The sequence below is a fragment of the Nyctereutes procyonoides genome, unplaced genomic scaffold (assembly GCF_905146905.1).
Source record: "Nyctereutes procyonoides isolate TBG_1078 unplaced genomic scaffold, NYPRO_anot_genome, whole genome shotgun sequence".
NCBI classification, from domain to species: Eukaryota; Metazoa; Chordata; class Mammalia; order Carnivora; family Canidae; genus Nyctereutes; species Nyctereutes procyonoides.
Genome location: NW_026575037.1, coordinates 12951079 through 12974991, shown reverse-complemented (window position 1 = coordinate 12974991; position 23913 = coordinate 12951079). Strand labels below are relative to the sequence as shown.

Below are 23913 nucleotides of genomic sequence, written 5' to 3'. Positions count from 1 at the left end.
GTAAGCATTTTTTTAAAATTAACAGGATGCAGTTGTAAGAGCCATTTAATAAAATATAGACTTATTTCCCATATATAATATGATTTAGCTGAACCATTTCTCCTTATAAGGAATAATTTTGACCTTTATTCTGAAAATATCAGTCACTTTTTTTGCTCCAGATGCAGAATACATATTGAAGGAAATTTTGTTTACTGATAGCGGAGGTGACCTAGGTAGTAAAAGCAGCCAAAGTAACATAAGACATTTTACAAAAGAGCTGTTTACTCTTCTACAGTTGCTTGTCCAGTAAGTAGCACTTCAAGAAAAACAACTGACAGTATTTGTTGCCAATAAGAAATTTGAGATTTTAAATGAAAATTAGAATTTTGAAAAAAACCTTTATCTGCCACTGTAAGCTTGACAGCTTCCTAATACTTAACACTTCTTTTGAGACCAGAAGTAGTGTTAATAACTAAGGCCCTTTTAAAATTTTACATGTTAGAATGAAATGTATCAATTTTTGGAACTCTGAATAATCCAGAGAACTGATATTTTCCAAATGACTAGTGCATGATTTTACAAAATAATGAATGGATGCAAGATCCATTCAAAGTATAGGATAGACAAAGGATTTTAATGTTAACAGTGTGAAAAAAGATCCTATGCATTGCAACTAAGTTTAAGAAGCTACCAATTGTTGAGTTTTGGTATGGTGTCAAAAAGAATATCTACAGTTATCTGTAAAGAATATTAAGATATATTTCCCTTTTCCAGCTATGTATGTGTGAGGCTTTTTTTTTAAAGATTTTATTTATTTATTTATTTATTTATTTATTTATTTATTTATTTATTTATTTATTTATTTATTTGAGACACAGAAAGAGAGAGGTGGAGGGAGAAGCAGGCTTCTTGTGGGGAGCCTCATGCAGAACTGGATCCCAAGCCCCAGGAGCACAACCTGAGCCGAAGGCAACTGCTTAGCCACTGAGACACCCAGGCACCCTGTGTGAGGCTTTGTTTTCTTCAATCACAACATAGTGAAACAGACTATATGCAGAAGCAGATAGGAGACCACAGGATACATTTGTCTCCTGTAAGCCAGGCATTTAAGAGATGTGAAAAAATGAAGAACAGTGCTAATCTTCTCACTACATTTCTTTTGTTTTGGAGAGTATAATTATTTCTCTTAAAACATGTTACTTATGCCAACACATTAATGGGTGTATTTTTTCTTGTTTTAATTGAGATATAATTGACATGTAATTTTATATTAGTTTTAGGTATCTAACATAATGATTTGATATATATATTGGGGAATGATTACCACATTAAATTTAGTCAACAGCTATCACCATTTTAAACTGAATTAGTAACTAATTATTATAAATGTTTGCATTAATTTTTAGTATGGTTTATATCCATAGATATAATCTGTATAAACAATGCTTTGGGGTCATCGATAATTTGGTGTCCCAGACCCAACTGTTTAATAAGCACTGGGTTGGGTACTGTAATGTAGTATCCTAATTGGATTTTCTAACTCTACCATATTATGCTTCCAAAATTTAATCTTGTTACTTTCCTGTTCAAAACTTTTTATTGTCTATCAGATAATACTTGTTTACTTGGTTTGCAGATGCGTTTATCTCATCTAACTTTCTAGCATGCTTCTCAGTATTTTCTAAGGTTAAACTCAATTAGTTGCTGTTTCTTGAAAATTCAGCATTTTTTTAGTGAGTTGATTTTTGCTTATGCTGTACCTTCCTAGGAGGAATGCAACTGTCTTCCTATATCTACCAAGAGGAATTTTGTCTGAGTTTATAGATTCATTTAAATGTCATTTTTCCCCCTAAAGCCTTCTGTAATGTTCTTCAAAGTAATATTTTCCTTTTTTTTTTTTTGAGAAAGTAATATTTTCCTAATACTCCTAGCTCTTTCTTTTTCCCTCATGGCACTGACTAGATTCTAATTTGTATTGTAGTTATCTGTGTATACGTTTTATTTATAGGTTTATACCTCTTCTTCCCAGTACCTTCTGCTTGTATACGTGCCCAACAAACATTTACTTTATGAAGATTATTACCGTATATGAATTATGCTACTATAAAAGGGTCTTCCTCAAGTCTGGTAAATAATTTCAAGGTTTATATGGTGTTTATTCTTTTTTTTCTTGTTTTTAACCTCTTAAGTCATGAGTTTAACATTATCCGTCTAGGTACGTGGCTTTGAGTTTTTCCTGTCACATAGTCTAACTTACGTGGTTCCTAAAATGTAAAATGTATCCAACGGATAGGATTATTTTAAGAAGTACACTTAATAAACATTTTCTCTCTAATATTTCTGTTATCTTAATGTGCAGTAGAAAAAATAATACTAGCACATCATGATTTCACCAGGAGTTGTATTTTTTTTTCTTACAAATATGTTCTAGAAATTACTAATACTTTTAAGCTGGTTTATCCTCTTTTGACATAATGAAGCTAAAATTATGGTACAGAAATAAGCATATATGATTATCATATTTCCTTAGCTAACTAAGCACATCAGACACTTTAAAAGGCTAAATGCATTGATGAAATAACACAAACAAGAAACAAACATTACCCTTCATTTACAAATGATTGTCATTATTATCCCTTTTGTATAGAGCAGAGAAACTGAAGGGATATTATGTATAAGAAGGAAAAAAAAAGGTGTATTTCTCATAGTTTTATTCTTTTTCAAGTATTTTGCTCACTAAGACTCATTGCAAATTTACTAAAAATCAAATAGGACAGACCCCCCCCACCCCGCCCAGCTCCATGTCTGTAACACTTTCCTCATGGTGCATAGTGTATTCACTGACATATTAGAATTTGTTTTTTACGTTTAATTCTTCACTAATATGATTTAGTTATACTTTTTCCTTTTTGAGTAACATACAGTGTTTGTATATGGACTAGGGGGAACAGCTTAACCTTGTATCAGAAATGAAATTTTTAACAATAAGAGCCTAAGAAGGCTGCTTCTTAGGTTGTGGTTAGTCAGTGGATGGTGGGACATAAAAAGTTTCCTGAATACATTCTGGATTTCTTCACCAATACTACTGTAATGGTTTTCATTAAAATTTTTAACTTATTAAGTAACTACTTTGTGATAGATTATTAAGGTTTGGGAGGTGACTGCCATTTGAGACATGCTCTATACATTTAATAGAGTTTTATAGTTTCCTCTAGTAGTGGGGGGATAATCTGTTAGTTCTTAATTTCTTTGCCTTTAGAAAGACATGTTTTTGTTAGGAACATTTTATCTTGGTAATATCAGTTATAAAGCCAGGAAGCCAGCCAGTAAAACTGAGGACTGTCATAAAACAAGAGTCAGAAAATTAGGGTCAACATCTTTTTTTCCTTTTCAATTAAAGGCTAGGTGCACTTACTGAATAGAAAATAACACTAGTCAGCATAATTTGGTCTTTATGTGAGATTGTCTATTAGGAAATCTTTCTGGTATCCTTGCTGATTCTTAGAAATCTTAAATCGTATTTTAATTTTTTAACTTCATGTGGTGGGTACACTTAAAATTATTTTCCCTTTGAGGAAAGTTTTTTTTTTTTAAACCAAGAAATTAAATGATTTTGATAGTTTGAATCAGAATACACAATTGGGGGGCACCTGGGTGGATTAGTCAGTTAAGCATCTGCCTTTGGCTCCAGCTCCCTGATTTCAGGGTCCTGGGATTGAGCTCTGCATCTGGCTCCCTGCTACTTCTCCCTCTCCTCCCTGCTTGTGCTATCTTGGTGGCTATCTCTGTCTCTCTCTTTTAAATAAATAAAATCTTAAAAAAAGAAAAAAAGGAATACATAATTGGAATTGTTCCTACTTCATTTTTTTGTTGTTTGTAGCAAATGGTTTGTGTGAGTGTGTGCGCAACATAATTTTCAAGACAGTGAATGGTCTTACTATTAAAATGTGTTTACTATTACTTTATTTTGAATCAGGACAGTATGACAGAACATGATGTAGGTATTGTGGCTTAAACATTAATACTTGTTCCCTACTAAATGGAATCAACCTATTCTGGTCGCAGTATTAGTTGTTTTTCTCTTTTTATTTGAAAATTTACTTTGCATAGGTCTTAGAAATAAGGAGCCCTTATAAGGGATTCAGATATAGTGTAGTCTTATTTCCAATATGAATAAAATATTATAAGTGCTCTCATAACAAATACTGTGTAAGAAATCATTTTCTTGGGGATCCCTGGGTGGCGCAGTGGTTTGGCACCTGCCTTTGGCCCAGGGCGCGATCCTGGAGACCCGGGATCGAATCCCACGTCGGGCTCCCGGTGCATGGAGCCTGCTTCTCCCTCTGCCTATGTCTCTGCCCCTTTCTCTCTGTGTGACTATCATAAATAAATAAAAATTAAAAAAAAATCATTTTCTTTCCTTTTTTTTTTTAGAGATCATTTTGAAATACATTTTAAGTGCCAGACTATGTCATCTACTTCATTGTACTATACAATGTATTTTAATAATATAGTAATGCTGATTTCTGAGTGAAAAAGACTATTAATACTCTAAGACTGTACTCAGGACAATGCACAGTTAAGTTAAATCTCTGGGAAATTGCAAAAAGAAAAAGGGGGGGATTTCTTTAATTTCCTGAACACTATTGGCTGTATTGATAATCAGTAATGCCAGTTTTGTAACAGATCAATCCAAGTTTCTGTGGCTTAACCTAATGAAGGTTTATTTTTTTTTATAAATTTTTATTTATTTATGATAGTCACAGAGAGAGAGAGAGAGGCAGAGACACAGGCAGAGGGAGAAGCAGGCTCCATGCACCGGGAGCCCGACGTGGGATTCGATCTCGGGTCTCCAGGATCGCGCCCTGGGCCAAAGGCAGGCGCCAAACCGCTGCGCCACCCAGGGATCCCCCTAATGAAGGTTTAATTCTCATTCACACAAAGTTTAGTATGGATATGCCTGATTAGGACATTTTCCTAGATATATTCCTTCCAAAAAGTGATTTAAGGGTTCAGCCTTCTTCTCTCCTATATTTCTGTCATTTTCAATATGTGACCTCTAAGGTCACCACAGAAATGGAAAGTGGGTTGGATATTGTGTGGGAGGTTTTAATTGCCGAGGCTCAGAAGTGGAATATATCACTCACATCTGCATTCTGCTAGCCAGAACTCTGTTATGTGGCCCCACCTAATTGCAGAGGAACTGGAAAGTATTGTTTATTTGTGTGCCAAGCAGAAGAGGAGTTACAATTACATTGGTAAGCACTGACATTCTTTTCCACACTGATATTTAGTAAACTTGTTTATTTGTCAAAGTTGTGGTATTCAGTAAGTATTTATTACACGCTGTCTTGTATGAAATAGTTTTCTTTAAATGAAGGAATAAAAAAAAAATCAAAGAACCTCACAATTTTTTTTTGAACATGAAAATACACAGTGAATGCCTGATAAAAGCAGTTTTTGAAGGTATAAAACAATATAGTTCATATGTAATATGTGTTAGCAGGTAAAAATTATTGGAATTGAATGCAGTCAGGTAAAAGTGAGTTAATACTTTCAAGCTTTTTTTTTTTCTTTCAAGCTTATTTTAAGCATGATATTAATTGAAATGAGCACATAAAACTTTTCACTTGAGGGGAATGAAATCTAATGGACAGTTAGCAGATAGACTTGCAAGAAAAGGGATCATATTGTATAAGAGAATCTGAAAGAAGATTGGAGAGGTATGTTAGTGTTTTTTCTGCTGGATCAAAATGTTTGAATTTGATGTTTAATAAATATTGATGTGTTTAAGCATCTTTCTAACATTTTATTTCTTAGAGATCAATAGAGCCAAAGTGTGGTTTATGAAAAGATAAGTGGTTCTGACAGAAGAAAAGAGAGCAGAAAGTACTAGGAGATAGGAGAGGAGCTGCCTTAATGATAATGTTTATTAGTTTATCTTTCAAGAAATATTTAAAGGAAAACTTAGTTATCTAAACCAAACCTAAGCATAGTGTCTTAGAGAATAAATTTCATTAATGAGGAATGGCAAATAATTATATAGTGACATGATAGAATTACTGAAGACTTTGAAGTTCCATTGTTTTAAAACAGTAGGTAATGTGACAGCCTCTTCTGGAACCCTGGAATCTTTTTTTTTTTTAAGTAGATACGGCATATAAGACTGGAGAAAATACATATTGTAATTATCTATCATCCAGTAAGAGAAATTTGAAAACTGTTAGTATAAAGTAACATTTATAAATTGGTGGGTTTAGAGCAATCTGAGGTGTGATTTTGTGTGTAGAACACGAAAATGAATATTACAATTTCAGATTATTAAACTAATGATTTTCAGAATGTGTTCCTCTGGACCAATAGCATCAGTATCACCTAGGTACTTGTTAGAAATGTAAATTTTAGGGGGTGTAAATTTTAGGGGGTGTAAATTTTAGGGGGTGTAAATTTTAGGGTGGCTCAGTCATTTGAGCTCTTGGTTTCTGTTCAGGTCATGATATTGGAGTCAGAGATGGATCTCTGTCTGTTGGAGATTCTCTCTCTCTCTGCCCCTCCCCTTGCTCCTGTGCAAGCTCTTTCTCAATATAAATAAATAAATCTTAGATATGTAAATTTTTGGACCTCACCTTGGACCTACTAAATCAAGGGAAGGGCTTGGCCAGCTGTGTTTTAACAAACTCTTCAAGGGATTCTAAAGTTTAAAAACCATAGAGTTAGAATGTTATTGTCTCTTTTTGTATCAGCCAGTAAAATTGAGGAGTTTTGCCCATATAGAGTGCCTTAATCAGTGTTATACTATCTATATCAGAATGTGGAAAAGGTAGAATTTATCAGAGAGTAAGATCAGAGCATGGGGTAGTGAGATGTCACTAGCATTTATAAGGAGATTCCTCCATTCTGTGCTGACTCTGGAGAAAATAAGAATGTAAGATTTCTGTGTTTAGATAAATTTATCTTCCCGTTTTTTCTTTTTGATACTATTTGTTGACATTAAGCCAACAAGTTTGAGAGTGTTGAATTTGACAGACTGACAAGTAAACTTAGGTACTTGTTAGTAGTTGGTTTGCAGTGCACTTGGGGTAGTATCAAAGTAGGTCTTTGAGAGAGGTGAGGAAACAAGTTGTGCCTGTCTTGGGTTTGAGCAGGAACTGGAAGTGTCGTTTTGCCACTGGTTATGTGGGTCATAGTTTGAATGTCATTGTCCGAATATAGGTAAAATATGTCCTTCTAAGGCACAGTATTAGAATTTAGATTTTTGTTACATACAATGATCATTTAAACAGAAATGTGTAAGGACGCCTGGGTGCCTCAGCAGTTGAGCATCTCCCTTTGCCTCAGGGTGTGATCCTGGAGTCCCAAGATGGAGTCCCACATTGGGCTCCCTACGGGGAGTCTGCTTTTCCCTCTGCCTATGTCTCTGCCTCTCTCTCTCTGTCTCTCATGGATAAATAAATAAAATCTTTAAAAAAATGTGTAAAGGAGAGAGTTAGACCTTAAAATGTTACTTTAATTTATACATTCAGTAATACATTTTAATTTTATTTAGAACTCTCATTTTAAGAAAGGACTAAATGAAACTGAAGAAATTAGTTGACAAATTGGCCTATGGTATAAAATGATCTGATATATAATGTAACCTAGTTGAATGAAAATGTAGTTTTACTTTGTTTTTAACTGATAAGTTAATTTATGGTTATTAACCTGTGATTTGACAATTCTTTTGAAAAATCTTGCCTAAGAAAGTTAAATGCTTAACTATCAGAACAGTGGTCCCAAAATAGAGTTCAGACTGTTTTTCAACCTGACACAGTTGTCTCTCTTGCTTTGCTTTCCTCCTGAAATGATGTTTCCATTTTGGGGATGCGAAGAGCTATGATTATTTATAGACTAGTGTGTTTTGGACAGGTGGTGTATTTACACAGGTCAGTGGAATTATCAAATGTCCCCAAGACCTCTAATGTAAATACATTGCATTTTATCATCACTCTGTATTTTAAAGAATAAAATAATTATGTTGGGTAGATGGAGAACATTCTCTTTAATTTTATATTTAATACAGCAGATGTCCTCTGTATATTAGTTATTTTCCCACAGTTTTGGAATGATAGTTCCTGGTAAACCATATAGCGTTGTCACTGAAAAATGTTAAAGGCTTTTTTTGTATTTTCTTAAAGACCAACAAATGAAAAACATCTCTCCCCTTTTTTAGTTTCTGCTTTATATTTGACAGGAGATTTTAGGGAGTCATACCCTGTAAGTACCTAAAGCATTCATAAATTATTGAAGCTTTTTATATTATATAACTCCAAAATGGTGATAAAGTCATAAAGTGACTGTTGGCAATACTACATAACAAAAAATTATAACTTAAAAAAACTCCTGAAGTTTAGCGTGTACACATATTTTTTAGCTCTAAAACTATTGCTTTAATTATGTAAGTAACCTAAGAGTCAATATTCCAGTTATTATGCTAGTGCCATTTTGCCACAAAAGGCACCAAATTCTTTCAGACAACCTATATGTGATAGCTATCTTCTCTAGTAAGAAGATAGATAGCTGTCTTCTCTGTCTTATCTACTAGGAGTAGTAGTTAGCTTGTCTTGAGACATTTGGCTATTTCGTGATCTTACATCACATAGTTTTTCTATGTGCATATTGTGTGTGACCATTTGTATTTATTAGTCTTTTCTGCTCTAATGGTTCTTGTTACCCTTCCTTCTACAAACAGATGGAAAGAAGACTGGGTTCTCTCCTGAATACATTAACACATAGCTTAATAAAAAAACAGAATCATGTGCCAAATCCTAGAGGTGAGAGGTGGTCAAAAAAATAAGTAAACCATGGTCCTTAGAAGGGAGTAGACTGTTAACTATCTAACTCAATGAGATAAATGTTACAAGGAAAAAGAGAACCAAGTGCTGTGAGAGTTAGAAGATAACATTTGGCTTTGAGAATGTTTGGGAAGAGATCAATGAATATTGAATAGAGTTGACTTTTTAGCACAGTCTTGAAACAGGCACTTATCCATTAGGCACTGTAATTAACATAAGCACAGTATTTAGGGCCCATATCTCTCTTGGGAGCCTGCAAAAAAGTTTTTAGTTTATTTTAAAATCAGAAGAAAATGAATATTAGAATAATGAATCCAACCTGGATTATATTCATCTTTATAATAGTGCAGTTGTAAAATATAATTTTCAATATTTTATGCAATAGGACTAGCAGTTTACCAAGGGACAAATGCCTGGGACTTGCAAAAGTTATAATGCAGCATGCCTTAAGGATAAGGAAGGGTTTGTGGATGCTAGGAACTGGGATTGGAAAAAAGTTTATAATTAAATCACAGATTCACTTTAAGGAACTTAAATAAATATGGTTTCTCTTACACATGCCGCTGCTGGTTGAAGTGCTATGATAACTAGAGAAATAAACACTACTTAACTAAAACACTACCTGATATGGAAAAATCATTATGTTGAGAGGCAGTATCAACTTTAATATTTCCTCAGTTATCATAATTTAATATCAGCTTTTCAGAAAAAAATTATAAGATGTATACTTTATTGATAACAGAAATGCTGTTAAAACACGGTGGTATGGGAAATACATCTTTGATTCTTAGAAGCACTGTAGTTTTTGGTTCTACAAATCCATTGCCATATAACTCACATCTTAGCGTAGAATAAACCTCCATGGTGAAATAAGGATTGACCATTTCAGACCTTGATTTTATTCACCATTATAAACTATAATCTGTCAGGTGTAGGTTGGTTATTATTTCTATTTTATAGAAAAGAGAAGGAGTCAAAGAAAGAGTCAGAGGATCTTTTCCCTGGTTGGACACTTTATAAGAAAGAGGCAGGGCCAGGATTTTAAGTAGAGTAATCTTGATTCCAGAGGTTTTGCTCCTAACCTGTACACTTCCAAGTTGATGAATTCAATTTTGTTGTTGTTGTTGTTGTTGTTTTTAAATATTTTATTTATGCATTCATGAGAGACACAGAGAGAGAAAGAGGCGGAGACACAGGCAGAGGGAGAAGCAGGGCTCCATGCAGGGAGCCTGACATGGGACTTGATCCCTGGTCTCCAGGATCAGGCCCTGGGCTGAAGGCGGAGCTGAACTACCTGGGCTGCCTGATAAATTCAATTTTGGATTAGTTGAATTTAAGATGTCTGTGGGACAGCCAATAGCAGATGCTCAGCATGTCCTATAGATCTCAGTAAGTGGTAATATGAGCCAGAGATAAAGATTTTGATGTCTTCCCCAGTAGGTGGTAGACTTTAGTAAGAACCAACCCTAAAGATTAGTATGTTGGAAACCAAGATGAGAGATAGAGTGTCAAGAACTGTGAATGGTCAGTATTGTGATATGAGGCAGAGGGGTCTCAGAAGATACGGATTGAAAAGGGTCTGTCTTAGCAGCAATAAGGATGCCGTTGGTGACTTGCAAAAAGAAGTATTTTAATCAGCACTCCCTCTCTATATTAGAAGGGAAGTTGAAGCACAAAAAGATTAACCTTAGAATGTGACCTTCTTTGAAAATTTGTAACTTTTTATTTATTTATTTATTTATGTGGTCTTTGCAGATGTAATTAGTTAAGGATCTTGAGATCTTTGTAATGTGACAGTGAGGAATGACAGAGATGTAATTTAGTTCCCTTTAGTACTCATAAGGGAGATTTGATCTTTAATATGTTTTTAATGTGACTTCATTGAATAATGCCTGTTGTATTGCAAAAATCCATTTGAATTCAGAAATACATATTGTCAGACAGAATGTCTGTCTTTGATAGTCCAAGTCTATTTGAAAATTGGTCAAATAGTGTCTTTTTAAATGATTTTAAACAGATTTGAGTATTACATTATGGCTCTCTCTAAACATTTAACTTGTTTAGACTTAAGAAAAATTGATTTCTAATTAACACCAGATTTCATAAGAAAGAAAATATTAGCTAAATAATTAATTCTGTTAGAAGATATGTATTCCAAACAAAAACAGGCAACATCTGTTAATTCAGTGGGAGGACAAGATTGAGCTTGGTCCTTTAAATTTTTAAATATTGTTCAGAATTTTTATTTCAAACATCTTTTAGGTGCATTTAGTACTAATACTGTGTCTCACCAGATTTTGATTTGTATAGTCATTAAATATTTTAATTGATTGATCAAAGGGTGAGAACATGTCAGCTGACATTCTCTTAATTTGAACTACCTCTTAATGATTTCTTTCATCTACAATATGATAATTACCTTGATTTATATTAATTATTTTCACTCTTAATAACTGAGGCACTGGTTTTAAAAATTGACTTATAAATAAGATAGTAAAGAATAAATTATGTTCAGAATAGTTTTAGTATGTGTTCCCTTGTATTCTAATTACATGACATTTTGTAATTCACACTATAATAAGGTGTTTCAGAGGATTTTGAAGATCTTCTAGCTTTAGACCCCATCCATTGCATGAATCTTTTTTACATTATTATTGAGATGGTCGCACAGTCCTCTTTTCACACCTCTGGGGATAGAGAGATCATTACCTCTCAAGGTATATAGCAGCCAGTCAGTCTTGTGTGTCTTCCATATACTAGTCATGACAATAAATGAAATAGATACTTGTCCTGTCCTTTTGGGGTCTATGTAACCCAGCAGTGATTTTATTTTATTAATTACTTATTTATTATTTTAAAAAAGATTTTATATATTTATTCATTAGAAACAGAGAGAGAGGCAGAGACATAGGCAGAGGGAGAAGCAGGCTCCCCATGGGAAGCCTGATGTGGGACTCGATTCCAGGACCCCAGGATCACAAGAGCCAAAGGCAGATGCTCACCCGCTGAGCCACCCAGATGCCCCTGTTTTTTATTTTTTTGAAGATTTTATTTATTTGACAGCACAAGCAGGGGGAGAGACAGGCAGAGGGAGAGAGAGAAATAGGCTCCCAGCTGAGCAGGGAGCCCCATGCTGGAGCTTAATCCCAGAACTCTGGGGTCACGACCTGAACCAAAGGCAGACAAGTAACTGACTAAGCCACCCAGGTGCCCCCCCAGCAATGATTTTAAATAAGTAATTGAAAGAATTTAAGTATTGTGAAGAAGAGATACAAAGTGCTGTAGAATAATATGACAAGAGAATTTATAACATAATCTGGAAGGGTCAGAGAATGTTGTCTTAAGATATTAATGTTTTACCTGACACTTGGAGGATGAATTGGCTAGGAAAAAGGTGGGGAAGTTTTTCAAGTTGAAGAAAGAGTGTGTACCAGAATCTAGAGATGAGCATGGCACATTCAAGGAACCTGAAACAATTACAGTGAGAAGGTGTTCTCCTCATCTCTGTAGGAAATTTAGGATGTCTTTTATTTTTATTTTATTTTATTTTTTTTTTTAGCATGTCTTTTATATATTGAGGGCTAAAGGAACCTTTTAAGGACTTACAGATTTGGAAGCTCAGCATTAGCAATGGTGAAGTGGCTTTTTAAGGATTGAACATAACTAAATTCGGACAGAATGTGAAGAACCTAAGACCACCTCTCACAAATAACTGGGTTAGAGGTGGGGGAGTGGAGACCAAAAGGAGATAGGAGATAAGCAAGTAAGGGCAACAGGTTGTAAACATTGGAGTTATCACTAATACTCCTCGAGGCTGGTAAAACTGGAGAAAATACAGGTTATATATATCTGAAATGGTATTTTTTAAAACAAATGATTTGACAAAAATTATTTTCTTCCTTTTTGTTTGGTGTCTCTCCTTGCTGGGAAATGGCCTCTTGCAGTAGTGATAGTATAAATTGATACAGTTATTTGATTGCTTGACATTTTAAATTTTATTTTTTACACTAACAGTAAGGTTTACTTTTTTTAAAAAAAGTTTGTTTGTTTGTTTGTTTGTTTATTTATTTATTTATTTATTTATTTTAGACAGAGAGAGAGAGAGAGAGAGAGAGAGAGAGAGAGGCAGAGACACAGGAGGAGGGAGAAGCAGGCTCCATGCCGGAAGCCTGACGTGGGACTCAATCCTGGGACTCCAGGATCGTGCCCTGGGCCAAAGGCAGGCGCTAAACTGCTGAGCCACCCAGGGATCCCCTAAGGTTTACTTTTTATGGGTATACAGTTCTATGAATTTTAACATATGTAAAATCTGTGTGATCACTACCATAATCAGGGTACAGAATAGTTCTGTCACCCTCAAATCCTTGAGCTATCCCTGTACAGTCACACTCTCCTCCTACACATAACCCCCATTTCCCATCACTATAGCTTTGTCTTTTTGAGAGGGTCATATAAATTGAATAATATGTATATAGCTTTGATACTGGCTTCTTTCATACAGTATAAGTCCTTTGAGATTTATGCAAGTTGTTACTTATATCAGTAATCCATTCCTTTTATTACAGGTTTTTGTGTGAATATAAGTTTTTTATTTCTCTAGATACTCAGAAATGGCATTGCTGCGTCATTTGGTAAGTCTGTGTTTAACTTTGTAAGGAACTGCCAAAATGTTTTCTGGAGTGTCTGTTTCATTTTGCATTCCCATTAGCAACATAAGAGTTCCAGTTGTTCTGCATCCTCACCAACACTTGATACAGTATTTTTTATTTTAGCCATTCTAATATGTATATAAATGGTAGTACCTCATTGTAGTTCGATTTTTTAGAGTCTTTCTTATAATTTACAGAACGTAAAATCATTTAAAGTGTGTGCAATTTAGATGTTTTTAGTATATTCAGCATCACTACAGTCTTAGGTTTAGAACGTTTTTACTGTGGTTTTCTTTTGCATTTCTCTAGTGTCTAATGGTGTTGAATGTCTTTCACTTGTCATCTGTTTCCTAGTCTTGTCCATTTTTTATTTGTGTTGCCCATATTCTTCCTATCCAGTGTTGAAAGTTTCTTACGTATTCTGGATACAAGTCCTTTGTTGATTATGTGTACTGTGAATGTTTTCTCCCAGTCTGTAGCTTATTTTTCATTCTTTTAACAATATCCTTTGTACAGCAAAAGTTTTTAATTTTGATGAAGTCCTACTTTTCAGTTTTTTCATTTTGGTGTCATCCTTAACATCTCTTTGCCTAACTTCTGGTCACAAAGATTTTCTCCTTTATTTTCTTCTAAAAGTTTTATAGTTTTACATTTAGTTCTGTCATCTCATCTTAGTTAATTTTTATAGAAGATGTGAGGTTTAGGCCAGTTCATTTTCTTACATGTAGATAGATGTTCACTTGTTCTCATGTGATTTGCTGGGAAGAGTCTCCTTTCTCTTTTGGATTGCCTTTGCACCTTTGTTAGGAACTAATTTGCTTTATTTTCGGAGGTCTATTTATGGACTCTGTTTCATTGCTGTATGTTTCTGTCCATCCTTTTGCCAGTACCATAGTATGAACATTGTCTTGATTATGTATTACAGTCAGATACTGTGATTTCTCTGACTTTATTGCTCTTCTTCAGAAATTTAATGATTTTTCTAATTCTTTTGCCTTTCAATATGAATTTTGGATGTAGAAAAAAATCTTGGCATATTGATTGGAAGTATGTTAAGTCTATGGATCAATTTAGGGAGAGTTGACTTCTTTATGGTTTAGTCTTCTAGTTCATAACTTGTGGTAAGCCTCTCCATTTAGGTCTTCTTTTATGTATTTCATCAGTGGTTTACATTTTTTTTTCTTAAAGATTTGGTGTATTTACTCATAAGAGACACACACAAACAGAGGCAGAGACACAGGCAGAGGAAGAAGCAGGCTCCCTGCAAGGAGACTGATGTGGGACTTGATCCCCGACCCCGGGATCACGCCATGAGCCAAAGGCAGCCACTCAACCGCTGAGCCACTCAGCTGTCCTTAGTTTAAAAAAAAAAAAAAAAAAAAAGAACAGGGAGATAGGTAAGGGGAGAGGGAGAAGATGAGGGAGAGACTGTCAAGCAGAGTCTGACACAGGGCTTGATCTCATGACCCTGAGATCATGATCTCAGCCGAAATCAATAGTTGGACACTCAACTGACTGAGCCACCCACATGCCCCTGATGTTGGCTTTTAAATTTAATTTGCCAGCTGTCCATCAGTGTTATATAAAGATATGATTGACTTCTTTTTAATGTATTGACTTTGAATCCTGTGATTGAAAACTCACTTATGAGTTTTAGGGGTTCTAGGTAGATTCCTTTGGATTGTCTATATAAACAGTTATGTTATCTGAGAACAGGGGAAGTTTTATGTCTTCCTTTCCAGTCTGTATGCCTTATCTTTTTCTTAAATTATTACACTGACCAGCACTTCCAGTATGATGTTGTATAGGTGTGGTAAGAATGGCCATTCTTTTTCCTTATTCCCATCTTAGTCTTCACCATTAAATATATTGCTAGCTGATGTTTTACCCTTATAAATGCTTTTTCATCAGACTGTGGAAATTTCCTTCTATTCCTAGTTTGCTAAAGTTTTTTTTACTGTTGAAGGACATGGGATTTTATCAGATGTGTTTTCTTCATCAAATGATAGGATCATGGGTTTTATATTTTTATACTGTTAATAGGGTGTACTACATTGCTTGATTTTCAAACATTTTTTTAAAGATTTTATTTTTTCATGAGAGACAACAGAGAGAGAGGGGCACAGACACAGGCAGAGGGAGAAGCAGGCTCCATGCAGGAAGCCTCATGTGGGACTTGATCCTGGGTCTCCAGGATCACACCCTGGGCTGAAGATAGTGCTAAACTGCTGAGCCACCAGGCTGCCCATTGATTTTCAAATATTGAGCTAGTTTTATATTCTCGGGATATACCCCACTTAGTTGTGGTATATTATTGCTTCTATATATTGCTGGATTAAATTATCTCATAGTTTTTGAGGATTTTAAAAATTTCTATCCAAGAAGTATATGGGTCTGTAGTTTTCTTTTCCTGTACTGTCTTTGTGTGGTTTTGGTATCACGTTAACATCAGAATCTGGGTTGGGAAGTATTTTCTGTTTTTTGGAAGTTTGGTATTCCTCATTAAATGTTGTGTAGAATCCACCATTGAAACTGTCTGGGTCTACAGATTTTGTTTTTTGGAAGAGAATTGTTTTTGTCATTATCCAATTTCTTTAGCAGTTATAAGACTTCTTAGGTTATCTGTTTCATTTGGTGTGAATTTCGGTATTTTGTGGTTTTCAAGGAATTGGTCCATTTCATCTAAGTTGTTGAATTTATGTGCTTAGAATTGTTTGTACTATTTTTCTATTATCTTTTTAATGTCTAGGGTCTGTAGTTATATCCCGTTTTATATTAAATGCTGGTAATTTGTGTCTTCTTTTTTTCTGTTAGTTTTGCTTGACATTTTTCGAATCGGTTTTTTTTGTTTATAGAGAACTAGCCTTTGATTTCACTGATTATGGAGTTTTTTGTTTTCAAATTCAGCAATTTCTATTATTTTCCTTTTCTTTTATTTTGAGTGCATTGGGTTTATTTTGTTCATTTTTTAAAAATTTCTTAATGTGGACGTTTAGATTGATTGAGACCTTTCTTCTTTTCTCATATAAACATTTTATTGGGACACCTGGGTGGCTCAGTGGTTGAGCATCTGCCTTTGGCTCAGGGCGTGATCCTGGGGTCCTGAGATCAAGTCCCACATCAGGCTCCCCACAGGGAGCCTGCTTCTCCCTCTGCCTATGTCTCTGCCCCTCTCTGTCTCTCATGAATAAATAAATAAAATCTTAAAAAAAAATTTTTTTTATTCCGGAAGTTTCTCTCTAGGCACTCCTTTGCTCTGTTTCTCGAATTTTGATGTGTTGTCTTTTCATATTCATTCAATTCAAAATATTTTATTTCCCTTGATTCCTTTTATATTCATGGGTTATCTAGAAGTGGTCTTGATTTCAGTGTGTTTAGAGATTTTGCTCCTATCTTTTTATTATTAATTACTAATTCTTTTATGGTTTAGAGGAACATACTTTATATAATTTTAATTCTTTTAAATTTGCTAAAGCTTATTTTATGACACAGGATAGGGTCTATCTTGGTAAATGTTCCATGTACATTTTGAAAAGAATAAACATATTCTGATGTTGTTGGGTGGAGTGTTCTTTAAATGCCAGATCCAGTTGGTTGATGCTATTGTTCAGTTCCTCTGTGTTCTTGTTAATTTTCTGTGTGTTCATTTTACTGATTATTGAAGGAGATATGTTGAAACCTCCAACTATAATTGTGGATTTGTTTATCTCTCCTTTCAGTTCTGTAAATTTTTGCTTCATGTATTTTGAAACTTATTGTTAGGTACATACACATTTAGGAATTTGTAAATTCTTGATGAATTGGCTTCTTTTCATTATATGGTGAATTTCATACCTGATAATTTTCTTGAGTCTGAAGTCTACTTTGATACTAATATAGCCCCTTAATTTTTCTTTTGATTAGTGTTTGCATGGTATGTGTTTTTCTATCCTTTTACTTGAAAACTATTTATATCGTTATGTATAGGTGAGTTTCTTGTAGACAGAATATAGTTGGATAATTTTTTAAAACTCATTATAACAATCTGTCTTTTAATTGATGTGATAGGTCATTTACATTTAATGTAATTGTTTGAAATTATATATCCCTTTATTATTTGATTTTTAAATTTTTCTCCATTTTTAAATCTATTTTTCTCTTGTTTTTGAGGAGGCAAGTTATTTGAATATATTTAGAATTGTTTTAATTTATTATATTTTTACATATGTATTTCTGTAGTTTTGGTTTTTAAAAAAAATGGTTGCACTAAGGATTACAATACATGTTTACCTTACCTTTCACAATTTACTTAAAGTTAATATTTTACAATTTTATTTGAAATGTAGAAACCTTAACACCAAATAGGTCTCTTTTCCTTTTCCCCTTTATGCTGTAGTTGTCTTATATATTATATCAGCATATATTGAAAGCCCCACTAGAAAAGGTTCTAATTTTTTCAACTGTCAAACATTTTATTTTTTAAAAAAGACTTTATTAGAGAGACAGAGAGAGAGAGAGAGAGAGAAAGAATGAGCAGTGGAGAGGGGCAGAAGAGAGAGAGAGAGAAAAAAAAAGACTCCTTGCTGAGCAGTAGTAAGTGGGGCTCTATTCTAGGACTCTTGGGTCATGACCTGAACTGAAGGCAGACACTTAACCAGCTGAGCCCCAGGCACCCCACCTGTCAAACATTTTAAAGAACTCATGGGGGCAGCCCTAGTGGCGCAGCAGTTTATTGCCACCTGCAGCCCGGGGTGTGATCCTGGAGACCCAGGATTGAGTCCCATGTCAGGTTCCCTGCATGGACCCTGCTTCTCCCTCTGCCTGTGTCTCTGCCTCTCTCTCTGTGTGTCTCTATGAATAAATAAATAAAATCTTTAAAAAAAAAAAAAGAACTCATGGAAGAATAGTTCATTACCTATACCTAAATATGTATCACTTCTGTTGCTTTCTCTTCATTGCTGAGGTTCTTGGTTTCTATTGGTATTATTCCTCTTCTGCCTGAAAAACTTCCTTTAGCATTTTTTTTTTTTTAAGAGTAGTCTGCTGGTAACAAATGCTCTTGGATTTTCTTCCATTGATATTACCTTTGTTTCACCTTCATTCCATAAGGATGTATTCATTGGATATGTATTCTGGGTTGGTAGTTATTTTTTTAGTGTTCTTAAAAATATGAATCAACCTCTGTGACTAGCCTCCTTGACTTCTGGTAAGAAATCCACAGTTACTCAAATCATTGTTCTGTAGTAACTAATGAGTTGTTTTTCTCTGGCTACTTTCAAGAGTTTAATTTTAGTTGTAGTTTTTTACACTTTGATTATGATCTGTCTGAACATGTATTCAGATTGATCTCATTTGAAGTTAAAAGAAAGTGATTTTCTCTGCTCAAAACACTTCTGACACTACATATTTGGGTTTTCCACACCAAGCAATTCTCTAATTCTCAGTGGATACCAATTGGTTTTCTACAATTTAATGCACTTATGACTCTACCTAGGGTTAGCAAAAAAAAAAAAACAAACAAAAAACCACAGGTTAAGGTCTTAATCCTATAAGACTGCCTTCAAGTGAAGATGGCAATAGCAAATAGTACGTCCCCAGGTTACCCATACTTCTGTCCGACTTAGCTACAAATTAGGATTCCCACAATCCCCTTCTCAGGTTCGGTAGTTTGCTGCAACAGGTCACAAAACTTAGGAAAATACAGTATTTATTACCAGTTAATTTGAAAAGATATTATAAAGGATACATATGAATAGTGAACAGCCAGATAGAGAGGTACAAAGAGCAAGAAGCATCCCAAGCACAAGAGCCAGGAGGTACAAAGAGCAAGAAGCATCCCAAGCACAAGAGCTTCTGTTACCATGGTGTTGGAGTGCACGACTCTCCTGGCTTATGTATGCATTCACCAACCTGAAGCTATTGGAACCCTTTCACTTGAGATTTTTGTGGAGGTTCCATTATGAAGGTATGGTTGATTAAATATTATAAGTAATATTAGCCTCTCTCCCCTCCATGGAGCTTAAGAGTAGGAAGCTCTTTCACCCTTCCTCCTATTTTATTTTTCTCTGTGGTTCAGATTGGATAATTCGTGTTGATCTATCTTTAAGTGTATTGACTCTTTCCTCTGTCATCTCTATTCTTTTGTTGGATCCTTTCATTGAATTTTTATTTCTGTTGCTGTTTTTCTCTTCTAAATTTTGCATTTGATTCTTCTTCTTTTATCTTCTGTTTGTTAGCTGGAGCTTTCTGTCCTTCGTTTCCTCAAGAATATTTGCTCTTATTTGATGAAACGTTTTTATAATAGTTTTTGTAATATAATTCCAACATCAATGTCATCTTGGAGTTGGTGTCTGTTGTCTTTCCCATGCATGTTGACCTTTTCCTGGGTATTTGTGTGCCAGGTAGTTTTGGATAATGCCGTGGATATTTAGAATATTATGTTATGAGATCTAAGGTCTTGCTTATATGTTGTAGAATGTTCTTCTATACGGATGATTGATTTGTTCAGGTTGACACAAGTCTGAACTTCACCTTCTATGGTTTGTGATATTTTTACATGAGTGCCTTTTTCAAAGCCTTTGTTGTGCTACCTCAGGTATGTCATGTCAATACCTCGTGTATTGTCAACCAATGTCAGCCTGGTATCTGTACACTTCTCAATGCCTATGGTGTGATGTTTAGACTCAGATTTTCACATATGCAGCTTACAGGTAATCCCAGGAGATCATAAATAACTTTCTGGGCTTGCTTTCCCAAGGTCTTTTCTCTGTACATTGTCCTTAGTACTCTAGTTCTCTGGAGTTCCTCTTTTTGTTCCTCTAGCCAGGTAACTAAGGCTTTTTTATCCCACTTTGCTGAGCAATTCCTGGGTCTTGCCAGTGTCTGAGGCCAAGCAGTGGAAGTTCAGAGAGAGAAACAGGGGTCCTTCCCTCCTTCGTGTTTTTTTTTTTAATGTTTTATTTTTTATTTAAAGATTTTATATATTCATAGAGACAGAGAGAGGGGGGCAGAGACACAAGCAGAGGGAGAAGCAGACTCCATACAGGAAGCCTGACGTGGGACTTGATCCAGGGTCTCAATCCAGGGTCTCCAGGATCACACCCCAGGCTATAGGCGGCGCTAAACCGCTGTGCCACCGGGGCTGCCCTCTGTCAATGTTCTGTAGTCCCTATTACCATTGTTGTTACTACCACCACTACCAAGGAGTTTCTTGGGTGGTAGGGTGAAGAAAAAATGGATAAAAGAAAAGTAGAAATTTCCTCCACTGAGTGTTAAGAGATCCCTTTCTTTTCCTCCTGTCAGATTTTTACAAGAGGTTTTGCGCTCAATTTGTCTGCACTGATGCCTACTTTTGTGTTTTGGGACTACACTGAGTCCAGGCCACTGGATATCAAAATGGAAAAAAAAAAAATTGCTAATCCGTGGCTGCTTTGCTGTTACTTTAAATTCTGGTCTTTTCCCCCAAACTATTTACTCTTATTTACTTTTCAGAGCCCTCAAATAACTGCTTGCCGCATGCATTCTATGTAGGTTTTATAGAAGAATTAAGTGGGAGAGACAGATGGCATGTGCTTATTACTACATCTTACTCAATACCAAAACCTTGATTGCTTATTTGTTTTTTTAATAGGACATTTAAAAAAAAAACCTTCTTCCTCTCTAAACAAAAAAAACCGATCTTGCTAGAACCTAGTTATTCTTTAAAACATTTTCTTAGGGGGATGCCTGGATGGCTCAGCGGTAATCTTCCACAGCAGTGAATAAACCTCTGAAAGGGGGGGATTTTGGGGGGTGCATGGTAGGGGACATGAGTATAAGAATTACTTAAAAATGTGTTGCTCTGTGTATAAAATGCCTATCTATCTAATGGGATTAAGTTACATTTATTTTATGTAGCATGATTGAAATCAGCTTCATGATTTTTACAGTTCACTTTTCAAATTGAAATCTACTAATTATATTATTTTTATGACAAGTGGTCTTTTGTTTTTAATTATGAGTAATCAGTGAATTGTGTTTTAATATTTGCAACAGCTATGTCTTCACTCACACCCTGTTTAGTATATAGTAGATCAAGGAATCTATTTCATTGCCTGAATCGAAAACTTAGAAATTGGTATACTTTTTTTTTGTTTGTTTTAAGAATACTAGTAATCATTAACAGTTTTCCCTCAGTGGGTTATTGTAGCTGCCTGTAAACAACTTTTATCTCAGTTTTTATCTTCACTGATTATCAGGATAGGCACTGGCTTTTAGAAGATGTTAAAAGTATGGGGTAAAACTGTATTATTGTTCAGAGCTCTTATTCATTCATTTGGTAATGTATTGTTTATTTGTACTTTTTAGCCCATAGTAGTTCACAAATCAGTCTATTATTTAATTTGTAATTTGTCTTGTTAGATTTTTTTTTAATTTTATTTATTTATGATAGTCACACAGGGAGAGAGAGAGAGAGGCAGAGACACAGGCAGAGGGAGAAGCAAGGCTCCATGCACCGGGAGCCCGACGTGGGATTTGATCCCAGGTCTCCAGGATCGCGCCCTGGGCCAAAGGCAGGCGCCAAACCGCTGCGCCACCCAGGGTTCCCAGTCTTGTTAGATTTTTAGTGTTCTTAATTATAAGGGATTATTTGTTGTTTCTTTAGTACTTACTGTTGTTCAATAGATCTGAAATTTGGATAGTGAAGTGTTTTTTTTAAATAAGCTAATAGGGAAGGCTCTGTCACTAGTTAAATATTAGTCCTTGCAGAGATATTATTCTGACTTTAATTGAAATCTGTGAGGCAGAAACAATGAGATAATATAGATATATAGAGGGAGTAAACACATGTGTACAGAAAAATAGAGATTTTAAAAATAATTACACATAAGAAGACTGGCCAGTCCCTTAGTTGTGATAGCTTACCACTTCCCAAGAAGCATACCTCTATTAATATTTCTTTGAGTAGGCCCCTATCTTTCCGATCAAAACTCTAAGTCCATGTAGCAAACTATTCCTTATTTAGAGTGGTTAGAGTGTTCTTTGAAATAAAAAAGACAACAAAAGCAAGTATACACTTAAATATTTACATAGAAAAACATCCTTAATGACTTTTAATATTAAAGTTTGGTATAAATTATATCTTTGATAACCAGGTATGATACAACACAGATTTAGAGGCTGTCATACTCCAGCTTGAATCAGTGTTACCATTTACCAACCATGTGATCCTAAACGATTCACTGCTAAGTTTTAGTTCCTTTGTTTGTGAAACATTTATGTAATCTCCAGCCAATAGTACACTGGAGCCGGCTTGTACCCCTGCATAAAAGCTGATTGTTAAAATTTTAGGTATCTTATGAGGTGATTGTTAAACATAGCCATCATTAAAAATTAAGTTACACAAATTTTATAATTAAATTATGTTAAAAGTGATTCTTGGTTTCAGTTCAGGTCATGATCTTAGGATTGTGAGATTGAGCTCTACGTGGGGCTCCATGCTTAGTGTGGAGTCTGAGATCCCCCCACCTCGTGCCTCCCCTTGCTCATGTGCTCTCTCTAAAATAAATAAATTCTTAAAAATAAAAGCAATGATAATAAATGCTAAAAACTCATCACTTTATAGTTATTTTGCTACATTGTACATAGTTTGTACATTGTACATTATTTATGTCTCTTACATCTGTGTGGGGAAATACCATATAATGATGTGCTGTTGCGTATCTCTTCCCTACTCTGTGTTCAGTGTGTTCATATTGGTAGCTTGAAATCTATCATGATAGTATTCATACCATAGAAATTGGTAAATACCGTAGACTGGAACTTGATTTATTATTTTGTTGGATGTCTGCATTTAAGAAAGTGATGGAGAAACTAGCAATAAAGCAGGTTAAATTTAGAAGTTTGTTGTGTCTGGGGGGTGCCTGTATGGCACAGTTAAGCCTCTGACTCTTGGTTTCAGCCCATGTTGTGATCTTGGGGTCTTGGAATGAAGCAGGGGTTCCCTGCTCAGCGTGGGGTCTGTTTGGGATTCTCTCTCCTTCTCCTTCCATGCATGAACATGTGCGAGTGTGTGCATGTTCTCTCTCTCTCTCAAATGAATATATCTTTTTTTTAAAATAAAGTTTGTCATGGGACACATCTGCCTTTGGCTCAGGGCCTGATCCCGGTTCAGGAATCGAGTCCCACAAGGAATCGAGTCTCCTTGTGAGGAACCTGCTTCTCCCTGTGCCTGTGTCTCTGCCTCTCTCTCTTTCACTGTCTCTCATGAATAAATAAATAAAATCTTAAACAAAAAAAAGGTTTGTCGTGTCTATTGCCTGTTATTGCTAGTAACACAAAAATGGAGGAAGTAGTCTAAACTTCTATTGCACTTTATTGAGCTTCACAGATACTGCATTTTTTACATATTGAAAATTTGTGGCAGCCCTCCATTGAGCAAGTTTATTGGCACTACTTTGTTCAACAGTGTTTGCTCATTTCATGTTTTTGTG

At 35.0% G+C, this 23913-nt stretch overlaps 1 protein-coding gene and 1 pseudogene across 1 annotated transcript in view; both read left to right on the top strand.

Moving 5' to 3' along the window:
- XPR1 (xenotropic and polytropic retrovirus receptor 1) overlaps window positions 1–23913 on the top strand; it is a 228306-nt gene that overhangs the window by 68541 nt on the left and 135852 nt on the right. The gene's annotated exons all lie outside the window — the stretch shown is intronic.
- The window catches only part of LOC129505769 (cullin-4A-like), a 30948-nt pseudogene that overhangs the window by 3955 nt on the left and 3080 nt on the right, over window positions 1–23913 (top strand).